The sequence below is a fragment of the Hordeum vulgare genome, chromosome 1H (assembly GCF_904849725.1).
Source record: "Hordeum vulgare subsp. vulgare chromosome 1H, MorexV3_pseudomolecules_assembly, whole genome shotgun sequence".
Classification (NCBI taxonomy): domain Eukaryota; kingdom Viridiplantae; phylum Streptophyta; class Magnoliopsida; order Poales; family Poaceae; genus Hordeum; species Hordeum vulgare.
In genome coordinates, this window is record NC_058518.1 from 196,195,039 (window position 1) to 196,214,632 (window position 19,594).

The following is a 19,594-nucleotide window of genomic DNA, read 5'->3' on the forward strand; positions in this document are numbered from 1 at the left end:
AAGCATCATCAAGCATAGGTGACATGTCAAGATTTCTAGCAGGAGGTGATGTCGCAAACTTACTCACAACTAAAGGTGAATCAAGTGCAGACCTAGATGGCAATTCCTTACCTCCCCTCGTAGTTGAGGGCAAGACTTTGGTCTTCGGATCCTTCAGATTCTTCATAGTGATCAGCAGATATAAATCCCAAGTGACTCAGAGAATATAGCAATACCTCCCCGGCAACGGCGCCAGAAAAATGCTGATCTGCAATCTCCGGCGTTAGCTAGACGAATTCTTATGACAACAAACCTTCTCCTGCAACGGCACCAGAAGAATGCTGATAGCACTCCCGAGTAATGAAACTAGAAGAATGTTGTTGACGGCCCACCAGCGCGTGGGTTCGCAGCAGTTTTTGAGGGTAGAGTATTCGAGCTAATTTGTTGATAAGCCAGAGGAGGTGAGAGAATACTCTCGAGTATTAGCAGCTGAATTTGTCGGATTCAACCACACCTGAAATATTAGTATCTACAAGCACAGTTGTAACAGCAAAGTAGTATGATAACAACGATGTCAGAAACGATCTGTTGACGGCAGACTATTCCTAATGATGGTATCAATGGTGCCTCTGTTGCCGCGTTGACGGAAGTTGTCAGTTCCCTTCAACGACCAGCGAACCAACAGTGTAGCAGGTAGTAGCAGTGTAACGAGCAATAGCAGTGGCAAGGAACAGCAGTAGTGACAGCAGTAGCAAGTAGCAACAGTAGCAAGCGACAGTAGTAGCAACAGTAATAGTAGGAGCAGCAGAGCAAGACAAGTAACAGCAGTAGCAACAGTAGTAGCAGCAGCAGCAAAGCAAGACAAGTAATAGCAGTAGGACAAACTCGTAGGTAATGGGTCGGTGATTTGTTTGGATGATACTCATCATGCAACAGCTATAACACGGAGAGATATGTGGCTAGCTCCCGTTCGTCAATGTGATGTAGGCATGCATTCCGTGTGTCGTCATACGTGCTTAGGGAAAAGAACTTGCATGACATCTATTGTCCATCCCTCCCGTGGCAGCGGGGTCCAAAAGGAAACTACGGGATATTAAGGTTCTCCTTTTAATAAAGAACCGGACCAATGAATTAGCACTTGGTGAACACATGAACTCCTCAAACTATGGTCATCACCGGGAGTGGTTCCGGTTATTGTCACTCCGGGGTTGCCGGATCATAACACATAGTAGGTAACTACAACTTGCAAGATCGGATCTGAAACACACATATATTGGTGACAACATAATAATTTCAGATCTGAAATCATGGCACTCGGGCCCTAGTGACAAGCATTAAGCATGGCAAAGTAGTAGCAACATCAATCTCAGAACATAGTGGATACTAGGGATCAATCCCCATCGAAACTAACTCGATTACATGATAGATCTCATCCTACTCATCACCGCCCAGCGAGCCTACAAATAGATTACTCACGAACGATGAAGAGCTTCATGGAATTGGAGAGGGGGGAAGGTTGATGATGACGATGGCGATGATTTCCCCTCTCCGGAGCCCAAGACCGACTCCAGATCTGCCCTCCAGATGAAGAACAGGTGGTGGCGGCGCCACCGTATCGAAAACGCGACAAAAACTTCTCTTTTATTTTTTTATGGGACGAAAGGCAACTAATAGAACTGGAGTTGGGGGCGGCAGGTGCCTGTGGGCCCCACAAGCCTGCCCACCGCCACGAGGGGGTGGTGGTGGAGCAGGGGCTTGTGGCCCACCGGCCCACCCCCTGAGGTGGAACTTAGCGCAGATATTTCTGATATTTTCCAAAACTGCTCCTCGTAAATTTTTACGACGTTTGGAGAACTTTGATTTCTGCACAAAAAGAACACCAAGGCAATTCTGCTGAAAACAGCGTCAGTCCATGTTAGGTCCATTCAAATCATGCAAATTAGAGTCCAAAACAAGGGCAAAAGAGTTTGGAAAAGTAGATACGATGGAAACGTATCAATCCTCACCTTTATAAGGAAGGAGTAGATGATGTTATTAGACGTTGTGCACCTGAACATGAACAAGGACAGATCCTACAGAAGTGTCACCCTGAGGCCTATGGAGGACACCATGCGGAAGATAGAACTGCACACAAGGTATTGCAATCAAGTTTCTATTGGCCCACTCTCTTCAAGGATGCCCGTAAGTTTGTCTTGTCTTGTGACGTATGTCAAAGAGTAGGTAATATTAGCAAACGTCAGGAAATGTCTATGAACTATTCACTTGTCATTGAACCATTTGATGTATGGGGCTTTGATTATATGGGACCTTTTCCAAAATCCAAAGGGTATACTCATATCCTAGTTGTTGTTGATTACGTCACTAAGTGGGTAGAAGCTATCCCCACTAGTAGTGCTGATCACAATACTTCTATGAGGATGCTTAAAGAGGTTACTTTCCCTAGATTTGGAGTCCCTAGATATCTAATGACCGATGGTGGTTCACATTTCATTCACGGTGCTTTCCGTAAAACACTTGCTAAGTACGATGTCAACCATAGAATTGCGGCTCCCTACCACCCTAAGTCCAGTGGTCAAGTAGAGCTAAGCAACAGAGAGATTAAACTAATTCTGCAAAAGACTGTCAACAGGTCTAGAAAGAATTGGTCTAAGAAGCTCGATGATGCACTGTGGGCTTATAGAACTGCCTATAAGAATCCCATGGGCATGTCTCCGTACAAAATGATGTACGGTAAAGCATGTAATTTACCTCTTGAGCTAGAGCATAAAGCTTATTGGGCAATCAAAGAGCTCAACTTTGATATCAAACTTGCCGGTGAGAAGAGGTTATTTGACATTAGCTCGCTTGATGAGTGGAGAACTCAGGCATATGAGAATGCCAAGTTGTTCAAGGAAAAGGTTAAGAGGTGCCATGATAAGAGGATACAAAAGCGTGAGTTCAATGTAGGTGATTATGTCTTGCTATATAACTCTCGTTTAAGATTATTTGCAGGCAAGCTTCTCTCTAAATGGGAATGTCCCTATATTGTTGAGGAAGTATATCGTTCTGGTGCTATCAAGATCAACAACACGGAAGGTAATTGTCCGAGAGTTGTAAATGGGCAGAGAATCAAGCATTATATCTCGGGTACTCCCATAAATGTTGAGAGCAAGATTATCAATACCATAACTCCAGAAGAATACCTAAGGGACATTTATCAGCGTGTTTCAGACTCCGAAAACGAAGAGGTATGTGATTCGGTAAGAAAACATAGTCCAAAACTTTTCCAATAGGAAATTTTCTCTGTTTTGGAATATTTGAAAAAATACAAAAATTGGAAGTAGTCCGGAAAGTGCGTGAGGAGGCGACAAGCCATCCCGGCGCGGGCCCACCCCCTCGCCGCGCCGTGAGGGCTTGTGGCCACCTCGTGCGCCTCCTGGACTCCGTTTTCATGCAGGGTACTCCTTCTGGTGTGGAAAAAATTATTATATATACTCCCATTTGGTCTGACCCGTGCATCACGCAGATTTCCTTTGTTTTTCGTTTCGAGCCAGTTTCTGTTGCAGATCTAGATCGCTATGACTTCTCCAAAAGCTCCAAAGGACAAGATCTTCGAGAAGGTCATCAATCTCTACCTCACGGGAGTGCTGCAACAACCTCAATCTATCGAGATGCGTGAGGGGATGTTGCACATCCGTGATGTTGAGGGGCCCAAGAAGACCGGAAGCGTGGAGACGAGGCTCGAAGGAATGGAGCAACAAGTCTTCAAGTGCCAAGGGATGGTGGAGCGTGGACTCAACGCCAACCACATGACGATCACGGAGTTCACCAGCAAGCACAAGATTGATGCCAATGACATTGGGAAACACCTCTCCAGGCTCTATGACAGGATTGATCAACTCCAGGGCCAGATCTATGACCTGCAGAACCAAAACTATGAGTATGAGTATAGATTTGAATCAATACGGTTGGCTACAGATTTGAGGATTCCGGAGACTCGTCCATCTTTCCATGATGGAGCACCTATGCCTTGGAAGATGGAGGATCAAACTCATGCTGCAACAACTCCTTCACCACCACCAAAGGAAGACAACTGATCATTGGTATGGGCAATCCCCTTGGCTTGTGCCAAGCTTGGGGGAGTTGTCCCGGTATCGTATCACCATCACATCTTTTGCCTTTACCTTTGTTTTAGTTTTCCTTTTCAGTTTTCTCTTTCTCTAGTAGATTAAAAGTCTTAGTGTTTTAGTCTTGAGTTTTGCTTTGTGTCACCCCCGATGTATTCGAGCTCGCGAGCCATATAATAAAGAGAGTCTTAGTTGAAGGGCTTTGCCTCTTGCCATGATCAAAAGAGTGAGAATAGAACAAAAGCATGAAACATCATGTAGTGATCTAATGGGAAGTGATGGCTTCACATATAAAACAATGAGGATTGAAACTTGTTGAGGGTAGGCAAACGTAGACCTTGGTCATGGTCGCAATTAGTAGGAAGTGATAAAGAAGGAGAGGTTCACATATAAATATATAATCTCTCACACCATCTATGATTGTGAACACTCGCTAAACTATTGCGTGCCAAGAAGTATATGTTCGACAAGGAAGACAACATAATGAATTGTGTTTGCTTGGCTCCGAACAATGTTATATGATTAGAGATCCCTTAGCATGTGACGATTGCTTCCACCTCATATTAGCCAAAACTCCCGCACTAAGTAGAGATACTACTTGTGCATCCATAAACCTTCAAACCAGTTTTGCCATGAGTGTCCACTATACCTACATATGGATTGAATAAGATCCCTCAAGTAAGTTGTCATCAGTACAAGCAATAAAAATTTCTCTCTAATATGTATGATCTATTAGTGTGTGGAAAATAAGCTTTGTATGAACCTGTGATGAGGAAGACATAAAAGCGACAGACTGCATAATAAAGTTCTTTATCACAGGAGGCAATATAAAGTGACGTTCCTACACACTAAGAGGACACGCATCCAAACCTCAGAAGCGCATGACAACCTCTGCTTCCCTCTGTGAAGGGCCTATCTTGTACCTTTACTTTTTGCCCTTGAAAGAGTCATGGTGATCTTCACCAATTCCCTATCTCGCCTTTATCTTGGCTAACGTCATATGCTTGGGAAAGATCTGTATTCATATGTAAACTTGGAGGTAAGTATTCATGATTTATTATTGTTGACATTACCCTTGAGGTAAGCAGTTGGGAGGCAAACCTGTAAGCCCCTATCTTTCTCTGTGTCGAGCTGAAACTTGGATCTCATGAGTACCACATGAGTTGTAGCAATTGTAGAGAACAAAAGAATGATTGAGTATGTGGATTTGCTTTACAAGCTCTTATTTGACTCTTTCTGATGTTGTGATAAAGTTCAATTGCTTCCATGACTAAAGGCTATCGGTTGTTACTTCTCGGTAAGATTCTTGATCCATGCTTTACTTTGTGAAGCATAAGAGATTATATGTTGGTATTACTGTTCTGAGCATGATCATGATGCATGCATGTTCGTATCTTGTTTTGTCGTCACCTGTCTCCCCAAACATGTGGACATATTTATTGACCTAGGCTTTCGCTTGAGGACAAGCGAGATCTAAGCTTGGGGGAGTTGATACGTCCATTTTGCATCATGTATTCATGTTGATATTTATCGCTTCTTGGGCTGTTATTTCACTTCGCCGTACAATTCTTATGCCTTTTCTCTCTTATTTTGCAAGGTTTACATGAAGAGGGAGAATGCCGGCAACTGGAATTCTGGACTAAAAGTGGAGCAAAGTTGAGATACCTATTATGCGCAACTCCAAACGCGGTAAAAATCAACGAGGATTTTTTTCCTAATTTATCAAAAATACTGGGCCGAAGAAGTGCCACAGGGGCGCCAGGGTGTGGCCACAAGCTTGCACGGCGCGGCCACGCCCCCCCCCAGGCCGCGCCATGGGGGCTTGTGGGCACCCTGCTGGCCCACTTGCCCCCCTCTTTTGCTATATGGAGGGTTTCGTCCAGGAAAAAAATCAAGGAGGCGCTTTTTCATGGTTTTGCCGCCGCCACGAGGCGGAACTTGAGCAGAACCATTCTAGAGCTTCGGCAGGACGATCCTGCCGGGAAACTTCCCTCTCGGAGGGGGAAATCGCCGCCATTGTCATCACCAACACTCCTCTCATCAGAGGGGACTCGTCACCATTAACATCTTCATCAGCACCATCTCATGTCCAAACCCTAGTTCATCTCTTGTAACCAATCTCCGTCTCGCGACTCCGATTGGTACTTGTAAGGTTGCTAGTAGTGTTGATTACTCTTTGTAGTTGATGCTAGTTGGATTACTTGGTGGAAGAGTTTATGTTCAGATCCTTGATTCTACTCATTACCTCTCTGGTCATGAATATGATAATGCTTTTTGAGTAGTTACTTTTGTTCCTGAGGACATGGGATAAGTCATGCTAATAGTAGTCATGTGAATTTGGAATTCGTTCAGTAATTTGATAAGTTGTATTTTGTTTTTCCTCTAGTGGTGTTATGTGAACGTCTACTACATAACACCTCACCATTATTTGGGCCTAGAGGAAGGCATTGCGAAGTAGTAAGTAGATGATGGGTTGCTAGAGTGACAGAAGCTTAAACCCTAGTTTATGCGTTGCCTCGTAAGGGGCTGATTTGGATCCACTAGTTTAATGCTATGGTTAGACTTTGTCTTAATTCTTCTTTCGTAGTTACCGATGCTTGCGAGAGGGGTTAATCATAAGTGGGATGCTTGTCCAAGTAAGGGCACTACCCAAGCGCCGGTCCACCCACATATCAAACTATCAAAGTAACAACGCGAATCATATGAACATGATGAAAACTAGCATGACAGTAATTCCCGTGTGTCCTCGGGAGCATTTTTCCTCCTATAAGACTTTGTCCAGGCTTGTCCCTTGCTACAAAAGGGATTGGGCCACTTTGCTGCACCGTTGCTACTTTTGTTACTTGTTGCTTGCTACGAATCATCTCACCACACAATCACTTGTTACCGACAATTTCAGTGCTTGTAGATTTTTCCTTGCTCAAAACCACTTGTCAGATCCTTCTGCTCCTCATTGGGTTCCACACTCTTACTTATCGAAAGGACTACGATTGATCCCCTATACTTTTGGGTCATCAATGATCTATTCCTGCAGGTCTCCGCCCGAGCTCCGCACAAAACCGATCTAGAGGAAGAACTACGAAGTAGAGGTTTAGGGTTGCACGTGGCAAAGTTGTGTCTCAAAAACCCTAAAACCTCTAGTATATAAAGGAGGAGGGGAGGGGCTAGCCTTGGGGCTCAAGAGAGCCCCTAGGGCATCGGCCGAGTGGAGGAGGAGGGGACTCCAACTCCAATTCGGTTTGGGGAAGGAGGAGTCCCCTCCTTCCTTCCCACCTCCCTCTTTTTGTTCCTTTGATTTTTCTTCTAGACGACATAGCCCCATTGGGATGGTCTCACCAGCCCACCAAGGGCTGGTGCGCCACCCATGGGCTATTGGGTTCTCTCCCGGGTGGGTGGCCCCCTCCCGGTAAAAACCTGGAAACCATTCGTCACTCCCGGTACAATACCGGTAATGCCTGAAATCTTTCCAGAGGCCAAATGAAACAATCATATATATCAATCTTCATTTCCGGACCATTTCGGAAGCCCTCGTGACGTCCGTGATCTCATCTGTGACGCCGAACAACCTTCGGTCACCAATACCTATAACTCAACTATACTGAAACATCACCGAACCTTACATGTGCAGACCGTGCGGGTTCGAGAACTACGAAGACATGACCTGAGACACTCCCCGGTCAATATCCAACAGCGGGACCTCGATGTACATATTGGATCCTACATATTCTATGAAGATCTTACGGTTGAACCTTTGTGCAAAGGATTCATATAATCCCGTATACCATTCCCATTGTCGTTCGGTATGTTACTTGCGTGAGATTTGATCGTCGGTATCCCTATACCTATTTCAATCTCATTACCAGCAAGTCTCCTTACTCGTTCCATAATACAAGATCCCGTGACTAACACATTAGCCACATTGCTTGCAAGGCTTATATGTGATGTTGTATTACCGAGTGGGCCCAGAGATACCTCTCCGTCACACGGAGTGACAAATTCCAGTCTTGATCCATGCTAACTCAACGGACACCTTCGGAGATACTTGTAGAGCACCTTTATAGTCACCCAGTTACATTGCGATGTTTGATACACACAAGGTATTCCTCCGGTGTCAGTGAGTTACATGACCTCATGGTCGTAGAAATGGATACTTGACACATAGAAAACAATAGCAACAAAATGACACGATCACATGCTACGTTTATAGTTTGGGTCTTGTCCATCACATCATTCTCCTAACGATGTGATCCAGTCATCAAGTGACAATACTTGCATATGGTTAGAAAACTTTAACCATCCTTGATCAACTGGCTAGTCAACTAGAGGCTTACTAGGGACATTGTTTTGTCTATATATCCACACATGCATTTATGTTTTCATTCAATAAAATTATAGCATGGATAATAAACGATTATCTTGAAACAGGAAATATAATAATAACTATTTTATCATTGCCTCTAGGGCATATTTCCAACAGATTCCTCCCCGGGAAAGCCCTGCATGGCGGCGCCGCTGTGTTCCCCGGCAACTTCATCCAGCCCAGCAAGTGTTTACTCTGGCAAAGTCGCTTCTTTGCTGGACTCGTCCACGAAGCCCACGCTGTCGGCCGCCTCGGCAAGGGCCGCCTCTTGGACCATGGAAGCGACGTACGACACCTCCTCACCAACAGTGGGGCGGATGACGTTGTCTTCCACGTGCATGGACACCTTCGTCGGGTTGTCGAAGAATTGCAGCGCCTGCTCTGCACTTGGCTCTTCACACGACGTGTCGAGGCCGTGGGCATTGCATTCATGCATTATGGCAATGATAGAGCTAATGTCAGAGTTGTTGCATAGAGGGATGATATTTGCCGTCATCTTGAACTTCCCCTCGGGCTTGAACAACTACTAACAGATGGCCGCGTGCTGCATCACTGTTAGGTTGCCATTTATTCTGGGGCGCAATCTCATGATATCCGCCATGTTTTTATATTCCCAGGCCGGCCTCCTTCTCTTCTGCAAGGGGGCGATGCGCCGGCGCAGGAAATCTGCAACTACCATCTCAACTGGGAGCCCTGCAGCTCGGAGGCGCAAGATATTGGTGGCGGCAACAGAAAGCTTCCCGTCCGCCGGGTCGAAGTCACTCCAGCCCCTGCCACACGAGGTCGTGGTGTTCCTGGGCTTGTAGAAAGTGTGGTGCTTCTCTTCCATAACTCAACACCACTTCCCACACCAGTCTTCCAACTTCTTGTGGTAAACCCCTTCTATGTACACCTCTTTGGACCTGGGGATCCACGCGAGGAAACCGGAGAGGGCATCCCCCTTTTGGATTTGGGGTTGAAATAATGGCGGAAGAGGGCGACATTGGGGACGACCCCGACGAAGTTTTCGCAGAGGTGCGCGAACATGGCCATACAGGTAACCGCATTCGGCGTGAAACTCAAGAGCCGGAGGCCGTAAGAGCACATGACCTCCACGAAGAAATCGGAGTAAGGGGGACAAAGGCCGCAGTAAAAATAATCCGCGAAGAAGGGGTACCCGTCCAGCTCACCGCTGGTGGAGCTCGGTTTCACATGGTTCTTGGGGTGCGCCTTCGTCTCCCTTGCCCACATGAGTAAGTACCGGGCATTCAATGCCTCTACTTCCAGCCCTGTGGGGAAGACGACCATCTTTTGTCGCATCTTTGCCATCTCACCCTCCGTGTCGGCCTCCTTCCCCTTGCTTGCCTTGGGCGCCATGGCAAAAGGGGCGGAAGGAGATGCTAGGACCGTGGGAGATGTGGGATGGAAGGTAGCGAGAGGGTGAGATGAGCTCTGCTTTGCGCTCGAAGGAGGGGGAGGGGGAGCAATGACAACGTTGAAATTTGGGCGAAAACGGGGGATAATGAGCGATGGCCTAGGCGGTTTGCTCTTTATGAAGGCAAAACACTAGGCCGCCCCTTCGCCACCCTGAGGCGGCCCCTGCACATGCCCCAGCGATTCAACCACTCTGCCCCGACCCCCTCCTTGCGCGATTGACGTGTGTCGTGGGGAGACAGGGGCACGGTAATGGTAAAATCGCCATCGTCTGATCTTAAACTCAACTGCCCAGGCACCGCTTTTGGGCCTAGCTCAACAACGTATCGCATCCGGTATGGCCCAGGCCAGGGGGCTCCTATCGGTGCACCAAAGATTAGGCCTTTGATGCTCCGTACTAGCGCACGGGTAGTTGAGAGCACCGTCCGCGGTAAGGCCACAATGATGCCTGCGAGAAGATACCTTGAAGGCCCCCGAAGCCCCAAGACCAAAGACCAGAGACAAGGCCCTGGCAAGCCCCTTTTACCGGGAGGAAGGCAGCATGACCCCGGCAAGCTCCTTGACGGGGGAGTTCCCCAGCGCACCAACACGCAGCGAGCCTGGCAAGGTCCCGAAGAGTCGCATGCCAGCGCAATAGCCAACTGTCCCCTAGAAACTTGATACGTGTCATCCCATTCGATGCGTGTCAAGCACAATCTGGGAGCACGATGCTGATGGGACACACGCTTGTCCCATCTCTGAGGCGCCTAACGAAGCCTTTAATGCGTCTGCCAAGACGCCAGAACCACTCTAGCCTACTGTATAACTTGTGGGTGCATTGTGCACACCATGAAAACCTGATGCTACCCTTGTGGATTCCCCTTCCACTATAAAAGGAGGCCCCTGGGCATGCATTAGGGAGGTTAGCTAGTCAGACAATTGACGCTAAGTAACCATCAACCTTCACTCCATAAACACGACGCATGAGTAGGGTTTTACTCCCTCGAGCGGCCCGAACCTGGGTAAAAGACGATCGTTACGTCCGATCCTTAGGTCTGCTCTTCGTGCATCCTTCTCCCCGCCAAACCATAAGGAGCCGTTATGATCCATAGGTGCTCATGTTGTTCCAAGACACTATTGTGGTTGCAAATGTTACTATATCAACAAACTTTTATCCTTGATATGCCTGAGGACGATAATATGTCGATCATCCTTGGTAGAACCTTTTTAAATACTGTAGGAGTTGTTATTGTTTGAAACAAAAGCAAAGTTATTTTTATGTCATTGGCAACCAACATACCGTGCATTTTCCAAAGAAGCAAACTTTCGTTAATACTATTAATGTCATTCAGCCTTGTGCCATGGTTATCATTGGAGATTTTCAAATCCCTCTTTACACTACCAAGAATAAATATTACAATCTTATTGCTGGGGAGATACAAATCCCTATTGAGGTAACCTAGTGATATATGAAAATTCTTCGGTTTCATGTCAATCGGAAACGATTGTTAATAAGACTTGATCAACCTTATTAATGGATCCTTTTTGAAAGATATGTGATTAATGAATTGAGTTTTCAGAACTTTCTGTATCACAAGATTATTCTATGTTCTCTTAGCCTTCGAAAAATAAAATGCCATGATTATCATGTTTTCTGAGTTTACCATGCAATAGAAAACTGACCCAAAAATAAAAAGTCTCACAACGACACATAATTTTGACATGCTTTTTTCTGGAATATTTAAGAATTTTTGGCATAAAAATTGTAGCAGGGAGGTGCGCCTGTTGGCCACAAGGCAATTGGGCGCGACCACCCTTGGTCGCGCCCTGATGTCTTGTGGGCCCCATAAGGCCCCACTTCCCCATCTCTTTTGCCCACTTCATCACCTACCTCTAGAAAAAAATCCTAGCTCTCTCTCTCCCTCGAGTTCTTCCTCCAGAAACTGAAATTTTCGATCTCTTTGCTCGAAACTCCATTTCTAAAATTGTTTTGAGGAATTGCTCCTTGATAAGTGACTCTCCCGTTCATCCAATTAGTTTTTTTTTTGCTTTAGTGGTTTATATTTTGCAATTTTTTCTGCACTTGGTGCTTCTAAATATGAGCTTGCATATTTGATTCTTTAAGTTCCAAGTAGTAGCAATGCTTGATATGACTTCTAGGCATCCATACGAGTAGTTGCTATCAATCTTGCAATGTTTTACTCACATAATTTTGTGGCCCAAAAATTTCAATAATTTGTGTCTAGCAAAATGAATTTCTTTAGGATAAGTTCCTCAAGGAAGCATTCTTCGGGTGACTCATCAAGCGAGAGCTCCGTGCGGCAAGCTTATGTGAAACTAAGAGTCAGTCTGATAGTCATGTCGGATGCTAAATCGTGTCGGTGGCCATGCGATCAGTTCGTGAGTGGTGTAGGCATTATGGAGGAATTCAATCAGCACATTTATAATACAGGCCTCACCGACTTCCTTGCAGATAATTGTGTCCAACACTATAATCTTACTCGCACATTCACACATGGATTCTGATATCATCCTCATTCTTATAGAGTGTTGTTTAATATCTACAATAAGTTTTTTAGTCTATATTTAGAAGAATTTTGTGTGGCATACAAACTTACCTATTGGGGCTCTCTAGAAAAACCACAGAAATCTGATTATAATTTGTTCCTAGCAACCCTTTGTGTTGCAGAAGATAGAGGGGTGACACAAGCTAGAATAAAAAGTTTCCAATTTCCCTTTATTCGTTACTTTGCACTGTTTAATGGAAAATATGTAGTTGGCAAGCAGGATTGTAGTGCATTGTGCGCCCTCAATTTAAGCCTTATTCACACTGCAGTCACTAGTGAAAGGCTTTATAACCATGGTGCCATTGTGGCTTAGAGGTTGCATTCTAACACACGTAGTGGTAACCTATATGACGGTATTGATGCTACTCGTGTAGCCAAAAGTCTAAACATTCCACCCTAACCTTATGATCCCATGCTACCTGAGAAATATTTAGATTTTGAAGCCATTTGCCACCATGAGTTCATTGTGAAGAATGCCAAAGGATATGAGTATAACTTAATATTTAATAATATAATCCTATCCCTATTACTTTGCCCGCGCCTGCTCTCTTTGATTTTCAGAATAAACGGACATACTATGTTCTTGAGCGCGAGGCGTGCAAGTACAACGTTGCAGTAGAGGCAACTATTTGGAAGATGAGGCGTCATAGAACATCTCCCCGAGCTACCAATTGGATTACTATCCACACAAGAATCGGTTATCACCAAGCTAGGCAAATGCCTAAGCTTGAGGGAGTATGTATTTCTTACCGACATTAGATTCATGTTCACACAGTTCATATAAATTATCGGTGTTCATCCTCTTTCATTGTAAATCCATGTTAGTTTAATTTTTTTCCTTCTTGTCCGTTCGAAAGACTTTACAAAATCCAAAAGCTTCTTTTCAATTTTTCTTTGTTGTTTAACTAGGGGTAGTATTAAAATAAAACCCAAAAATATTTCTTTACTTTTGGGAGCTTTCCCGTGCAAATAGTTTTATCATTTTTTTCCTTATCTTGTTTTCTTTCCGTGTGAGAAAAATCATAAACTCCAAAAATATTTTCGGTGTGTTCCTATGAATTTCTTTTCTTTTATTTGAGTTGTCGAAAGAAAAAAGACCAAGATGAAAATGTTGAGTGGGTGTCATATACTTTGTTGTTGATCTAAAGAAGAGCCAATATCACCATGTCTTCTCTTTTGTTTAAAACTGCCTTGCAGATTCTAGCTTAGTCCATGACACACCTGCACTATTATTATTATCAAATCATTCGGTTGTGCAAGTGAAAGGCAATAATGAAAATATTTGATGAAGTGATCGTGGCAAAGTAAACTTGTATGAACTCTTCTTGTTTTTCATTTTTGTAAATATGTTGGCTCATTCAATCTGGATTCAGTATATCATGAGTGAACATGTTTATGATGACAATTAGAGATCATAGTTTTTCATGCCATGCTTAAATAGCTAGGAGTTGATAATGATATATCTTCCGTGTCAACATCCATGAAAATAACTATGATGTGGTATATAAGTATGGTATTTCCCTCTCAGTAGTTCGAGCGGCTTGAGTTGGCCCATGTGCAAACATGTAGTTGATTCAAAACCAACGCAACCTTCATGATGTTTAAATTCAGAGTGCTCATATCCTATTCCTGCTAATTTCCAATGTAAATTATTTGCAATGCATGTTCATGACCGTTATTGCTCTCTAGCTGGCTCCTTCCCAATCTATTGCTAGTCTTCACCTGTACTAAGCGGGAATGCTGCTTGTTTATCCAAAATCCTAAACCTAGTTATTCCACATGAGCCCACCGTACCTGCCTATATACGCTATTACCCCTCCATTCCAAGTAAATGTGCATGTGCCACCTCTAAATATTTAAACAAACATCTGTTTTGTGCACTCGTACCGCTCATGGAGCGACGAGGCAATCAATATATTCCATGCTAAGTAAGTTATTTTAAAGATGTGTGTTTATTTGTCGTCATTGCATGAGAGAGGTCGGTAAAAAGAATGCCCAGTCATGCATAATCAAAACTAAATTAAAACAAAACTTCTTGGGAAAGTTGATATGTTTGAGGGCACCCGTGAATTCGGCAAGCCATGGTCCATGAATGGATGGTGGATAGGAGTAAAATTTTACAATTCTCTTTGGGAACCACCAATAATGATTTTAGCTTGGAAGATACTGAAAACTTCGTCGTAATGTCTACAATAAAGAACACCACTCAAAAACCATATCTTCAATCCTCATTTAAAATTTGAGAACTGGCACCTCTTTAAATCAATGCTTCCCTCTGTGCACGGCCTATCTATTTATTTCTATGCTAAGTCATCATCCTCTTACTAAAAGCACCACATCGGAGAGAACTATTGTCATTTTTATGCATTGAGTCTAGTTAATATCGTATGTGAGCTTGAACCAGATCTTTTCTACCCTAAATTATAATGTTTAGTCCCTGCTAGAACCTCAGGGGTGAATTGGATTTGTGTTTTGCGGTCTCAAAAAGGGATAGCGAGATACCATGTGACCATATTATATCATGATTGTTTTGATAAATTGTTGGTATGTGAGATATATTATTATTTCTTGATAGTTGGTTATTTATTGCCATGATTGAATATGATGCTTAATTGTTATCATGGATGTGGTTACTTATGATTTATGTTGAAAACTTGAAAACTAGCTAAGCATGTATAGAACAACAAGAACAAAAGAGTTTGTAAAAGTTTTTTTTATCACTTTGAGTTTATCAACTGAATTGCTTGAGGACAAGCGATGAGTTAAGATTGGGGGAGTTGATACGTCTCCAAAGTATTTACTTTTCCAAACAGTTTTGCTCTAGTTTTGGACTATAATTTGCATGATTTGAATCAAACTAACTCGGACTGACGTTGTTTTCAGCAGAACTTCCTTGGTGTTATTTTTGTGCAGAAGTAAAATTTCTAGAAATTAGAAGAAACTTTTTGTGAATTTTTCTGTAATAAATAGGGATTTTTGGAGCGCACAACCACTAGAGGGGGCTACGTGTGTCCCACAAGGCAAGAGGGCGATGTCACCCTGTTGGCTGCGCCGTTTAGCCTTGTGGGGCCCAGTGGCTCTCCCGGCCCTAATTGTAGTCTCATAAATTAACATCCTTGGAGAAAAAAGCAGAGAGAATATTTCATTGTGTTTTAAAAGACGAAGCCGCCACCACATCCTACTCTTCCTCAGGCGGGCTGATCTGGAGTCCGTTTGGGGCTCCGAAGAGGGGATTCGTCGCCATCGTCATTATCAACCCTTCTCCATCGACAATTCCATGATGCTCACCATTGGATGTGAGTAATTCCTTAGTAGCCTGCTGGATGGTGATGAGGTTTGGTTGAGATTGATCATGTAATTGAGTTAAGTTTGATAGGGCTTGATCCCGGGTATCCACTATGTTCTCAGATTAATGTTGTTATGACTTTGCTATGCTTTATGCTTGTCACTAGGATCCGAGTTCCATGATTTCAAATCCGAATCTATTATGTTTTCAAGAATATAAGAGTGATTTGGATCCTATTGTCGGGACCCTGGGACTAGGGGTACCCAGGCCCATCGAACTGCAGCTCGGGCACCACGCGACATGATAATCCTGGTTCGGCCCATCGGCGAGTCTAGAAGGAGAACACTCGCATGGGCCCTAGCCTCTTGAGGCGAGCGCTTGAAGATCGTCGACAAAAGCCTCTGGAGGGTGTCCGTCGCGAGGTTTCCCTTGAGGCCATCATAGAGTAGGCCCACCAAGGGCGACGTCGTAGGGTCCCATGACCCATTTCCTTCACATGGATGGGGTAGGCCACGCAGGAGCGATGCCAGCGGGCTGTACGGGGAGGGTTTCCCCTTCCCTACTAAATAAGATGGGACAATTGGCGTGCTCCGAAAGCGACTTCCCATGGTTTCCCGTTCTGTGCAAGACGTTTAAAGCCGGAGACTCCATAAGACTGAGGACATCCCCAGGCCCACCACCGCGTCATGAAGAGAAGCTTTTTCACGCGTTGACCACCTTTGTCAGGGCGGACTGCAGTGTGGTCCCCTTTCAAAAATGGTCGTTCTAGCAACCCTTCTCGCCTATGTTTTCAGGGAAGAGGACCAATGCCAACATATAAGAGAGGCCCTGCCTCCATAGAAGGGGATCCAGCCTCATCCCTCGTCTAGGGAAAGAACCCACCTTTGTACTTGTCTTCCACCTCAAGCAATCCCACCGCAAGTAGGAGTAGGGTTTTACACCATGAGGTGGCCAGAACCTGGGTAAACTGCCATGTGTTTCAGCTTGTCTTCCTAGATTACACCGCCGTAGAGTCACCGTTGAGCCGCGAGGCGTAACAGGACAGGAGAGTGAGCACACCGGTGTTCGAACCTTTCCTTGGGTCTGCGGAGCCCCAATTCGGACATTTGACGCGCCAGGTAGGGGCGAGCAACCACTCTCCCGCTCCAGATTCGCCCAGCTTCATCGACTCCATGGCTGAAGCTCACCACATGCACACCAGGATCTTGGCGTCGGACGGCCATTACCGGTGTGCCAGCATTGTTGCCACAAACGTCTTCGCCCCCGCCACGCACGGGCAACAGGGTTTCCTTTGGCCACTGACGCATTAAGCAGGTCGCCCTGTTGTGTCCCCTGCAGCCTCTTCCTCGAACTGCTTTCACGTGGGGGACCTGAACGCGCAGGACGTGCTGCTCATGGTGAGCAACTGCTTTACCACCACCTGATGGACAAAGGATACGATGCATGGGCGGAACATATCACTGAACTTGCCGCCATTGCCACGAGGGCCTTGTCGCCCAACGCCACGCTTCGATCCCTGCTGTCAGAGAGACGGGGCTCGAGCAGCGAGTCGCCCCGGATTGGTGGCTCGCTCAGCCCGTAGCCTGAGGGGCTCGAGCAGGCCCCACCTCATGTCGTGCTCCTCATCCTCAGTGTCCCGATAACTGGATTCGGACCTCCGCGGGCCCCCTACAGCGACACACCTCGTAAGGCCGGGGACAAGTTTTGTGCCCACCAGAACATGCGCACCCACGACACGGACGATTGCCAGGCGGTCAGGATCCTCAACAACAAGCGCGTTGCTTGGGCATGTGACCGTGTCGTCCCCGCCGACCGCATAGGATACTCTGGTTGATGAGGACATTAACACCATTGTTGCACCCACAGCCCCAGCTGCTATACATACTGGACCAATTACTAGAGCTCGTGCACGCCAATTGAATTACCATGTACTTTCGTTTCTTGGGAATACTTCTAATGTTCATGAATATATGATGTTGCCTAAGATAGGTACTTTTGTTGTGCTCATCAATGAAGGACCTAGCATGGACAAGAAGGATATCCGTTGGAGCGGGATCAAGCATGGAGAAAGAGGTGCATGCACGGGAGAGAACAATGGAGCTTCCACTGGTGATTTTCGCACTTTAAAGCCACCATAAGGAGAGCATGAAGTCTTTGGACGAAATATGCAAGAGGCCACTTTATAAATTTCGTCCATAGGCTATTATTGGTGTTGCGCCACCTTATTTTTGGGCCAGGCCCATGTAATTTTGAAACACCGTAATATAGACTATTTTTAGAGTCCGTATGTGTGGGGAAACCGAGTTTAGGGCTGTTTTCGGACCCTTGTCCAAGGGTCACAAAATTGCCTCTCTATTCCCTCATATATACAGCCCTTAGGGCACTGTTAAGACTTGGGATTTGTTTAGTTAAAAGTTAGCCATTGCAACTTCATGTACTTCATTTGTGTCCAACGACCAGACTAAGACCGCTTTCGGATCCCCATCCTTATCAATACTTCATCTATATTCGCAATATTCAGATTGCAATATCATATTCTTGCTTGTTCTTCGATTGCTTGCACGAATAGACCTTCGTGCTCAGGTTGATCGTGCTCCGGCGTGGTCAATAACCTCTTGGAGTTGGTTTAGCGATTGCTAAGGTGCAAAGTCGTGCACGTTTTCAGTCGGATCGTCAAAGTCGTCTCCACCAAATCGATAGTCACCATCTCATCGAAATATCGGGACACCCTCACCTATATCAAGTGGTATCAGATTTCCAGGTTGCTCGGTGAGATTTTACCAGTTTTTCGTAGTTAGATCTGATATGTTCTTCATACCTATAGTCCATGAAAAAGCCAAAAACAATTAGGGTTAGATCATCATATCCAAACCAATCTGAGCCTTTGCATAGTCTTTTTAGTAGTTTGCTTTGTTGAAATTGCGGTTACATCATCGTATCGAGTTGCTGGTCTTAGTGTCTAGTTCTTTAGAGTTTCGAGTTCTGTTCACGGGTTATCACATCACCACTGCACCATCTTCCATCGTTGCCATATACCACCTCCACACTACCATCATTGTTGCTTCCATATACCACCACCACGCCACCATTATCCTTGCTGCCATATACGACCACCATATATCCACCACAATCCTGGAGGAAGGCCTTCTGCCGGGTGAGCTCTCCATGGTACTCCTCCAAGGCAGCCGCCCGCTCACGAGCCACCCTCGTGTTTGCACCGGCCAAGGCCTCCTTGCGCACCGCCACAATGGTGGCCTCGCAGGCGAGGACGCGTCTCTGCAAGCCCTCGAGGCGCTCATGCTCCGCCTCCTAGTTACGGGTGATCTAGGTGGCCTCCCACTCGTGGCGGGGCACGATCGCATCCCATTGGATGACGGCTGTTTCCCTGAGGGTCATGTCCGCCCTGTGACCGAGGCCCTGAAGGGAAAGCGTGGCATTCACGGTCGTGCGCTCCCGGGGTTCCGCCACCGCCCCGGCTGGGATCGAGGACCCCTCGACACCGCCAGGCCACGCGCCAAAGAAGAAGCTTCGCTGATTGGCGGCGCGCAAGGGAGCGCCCCTAGGATTCTTGGACGTAGGAGCCCTGAAAACCTCGGCGACCGAGTTCGTCAAATCATGCAGGATATGTGGGGGCAGGCGATAACAATGACACACTTACTCATCGCTGGTGACCCTGCGCCCGCATGGTGGGACTGACCTCAGGGGCTGAACCTCACCGCCCCTGGGGGACAAAGACGATGCTGAGAGCCCTGCCAACGCTCCAGCGCTCGTAGTATCTCCGCTGGATGCCATTGAAACAGTGAAGGCCGAATTCGCTCGATGACAACAGGGGAGCAGAGGAAGAAAGCAGACAAGGAGTGGTGTAGTGGCAGATCTAACCCTAGGGCGCGGTGGTTTTTATGAT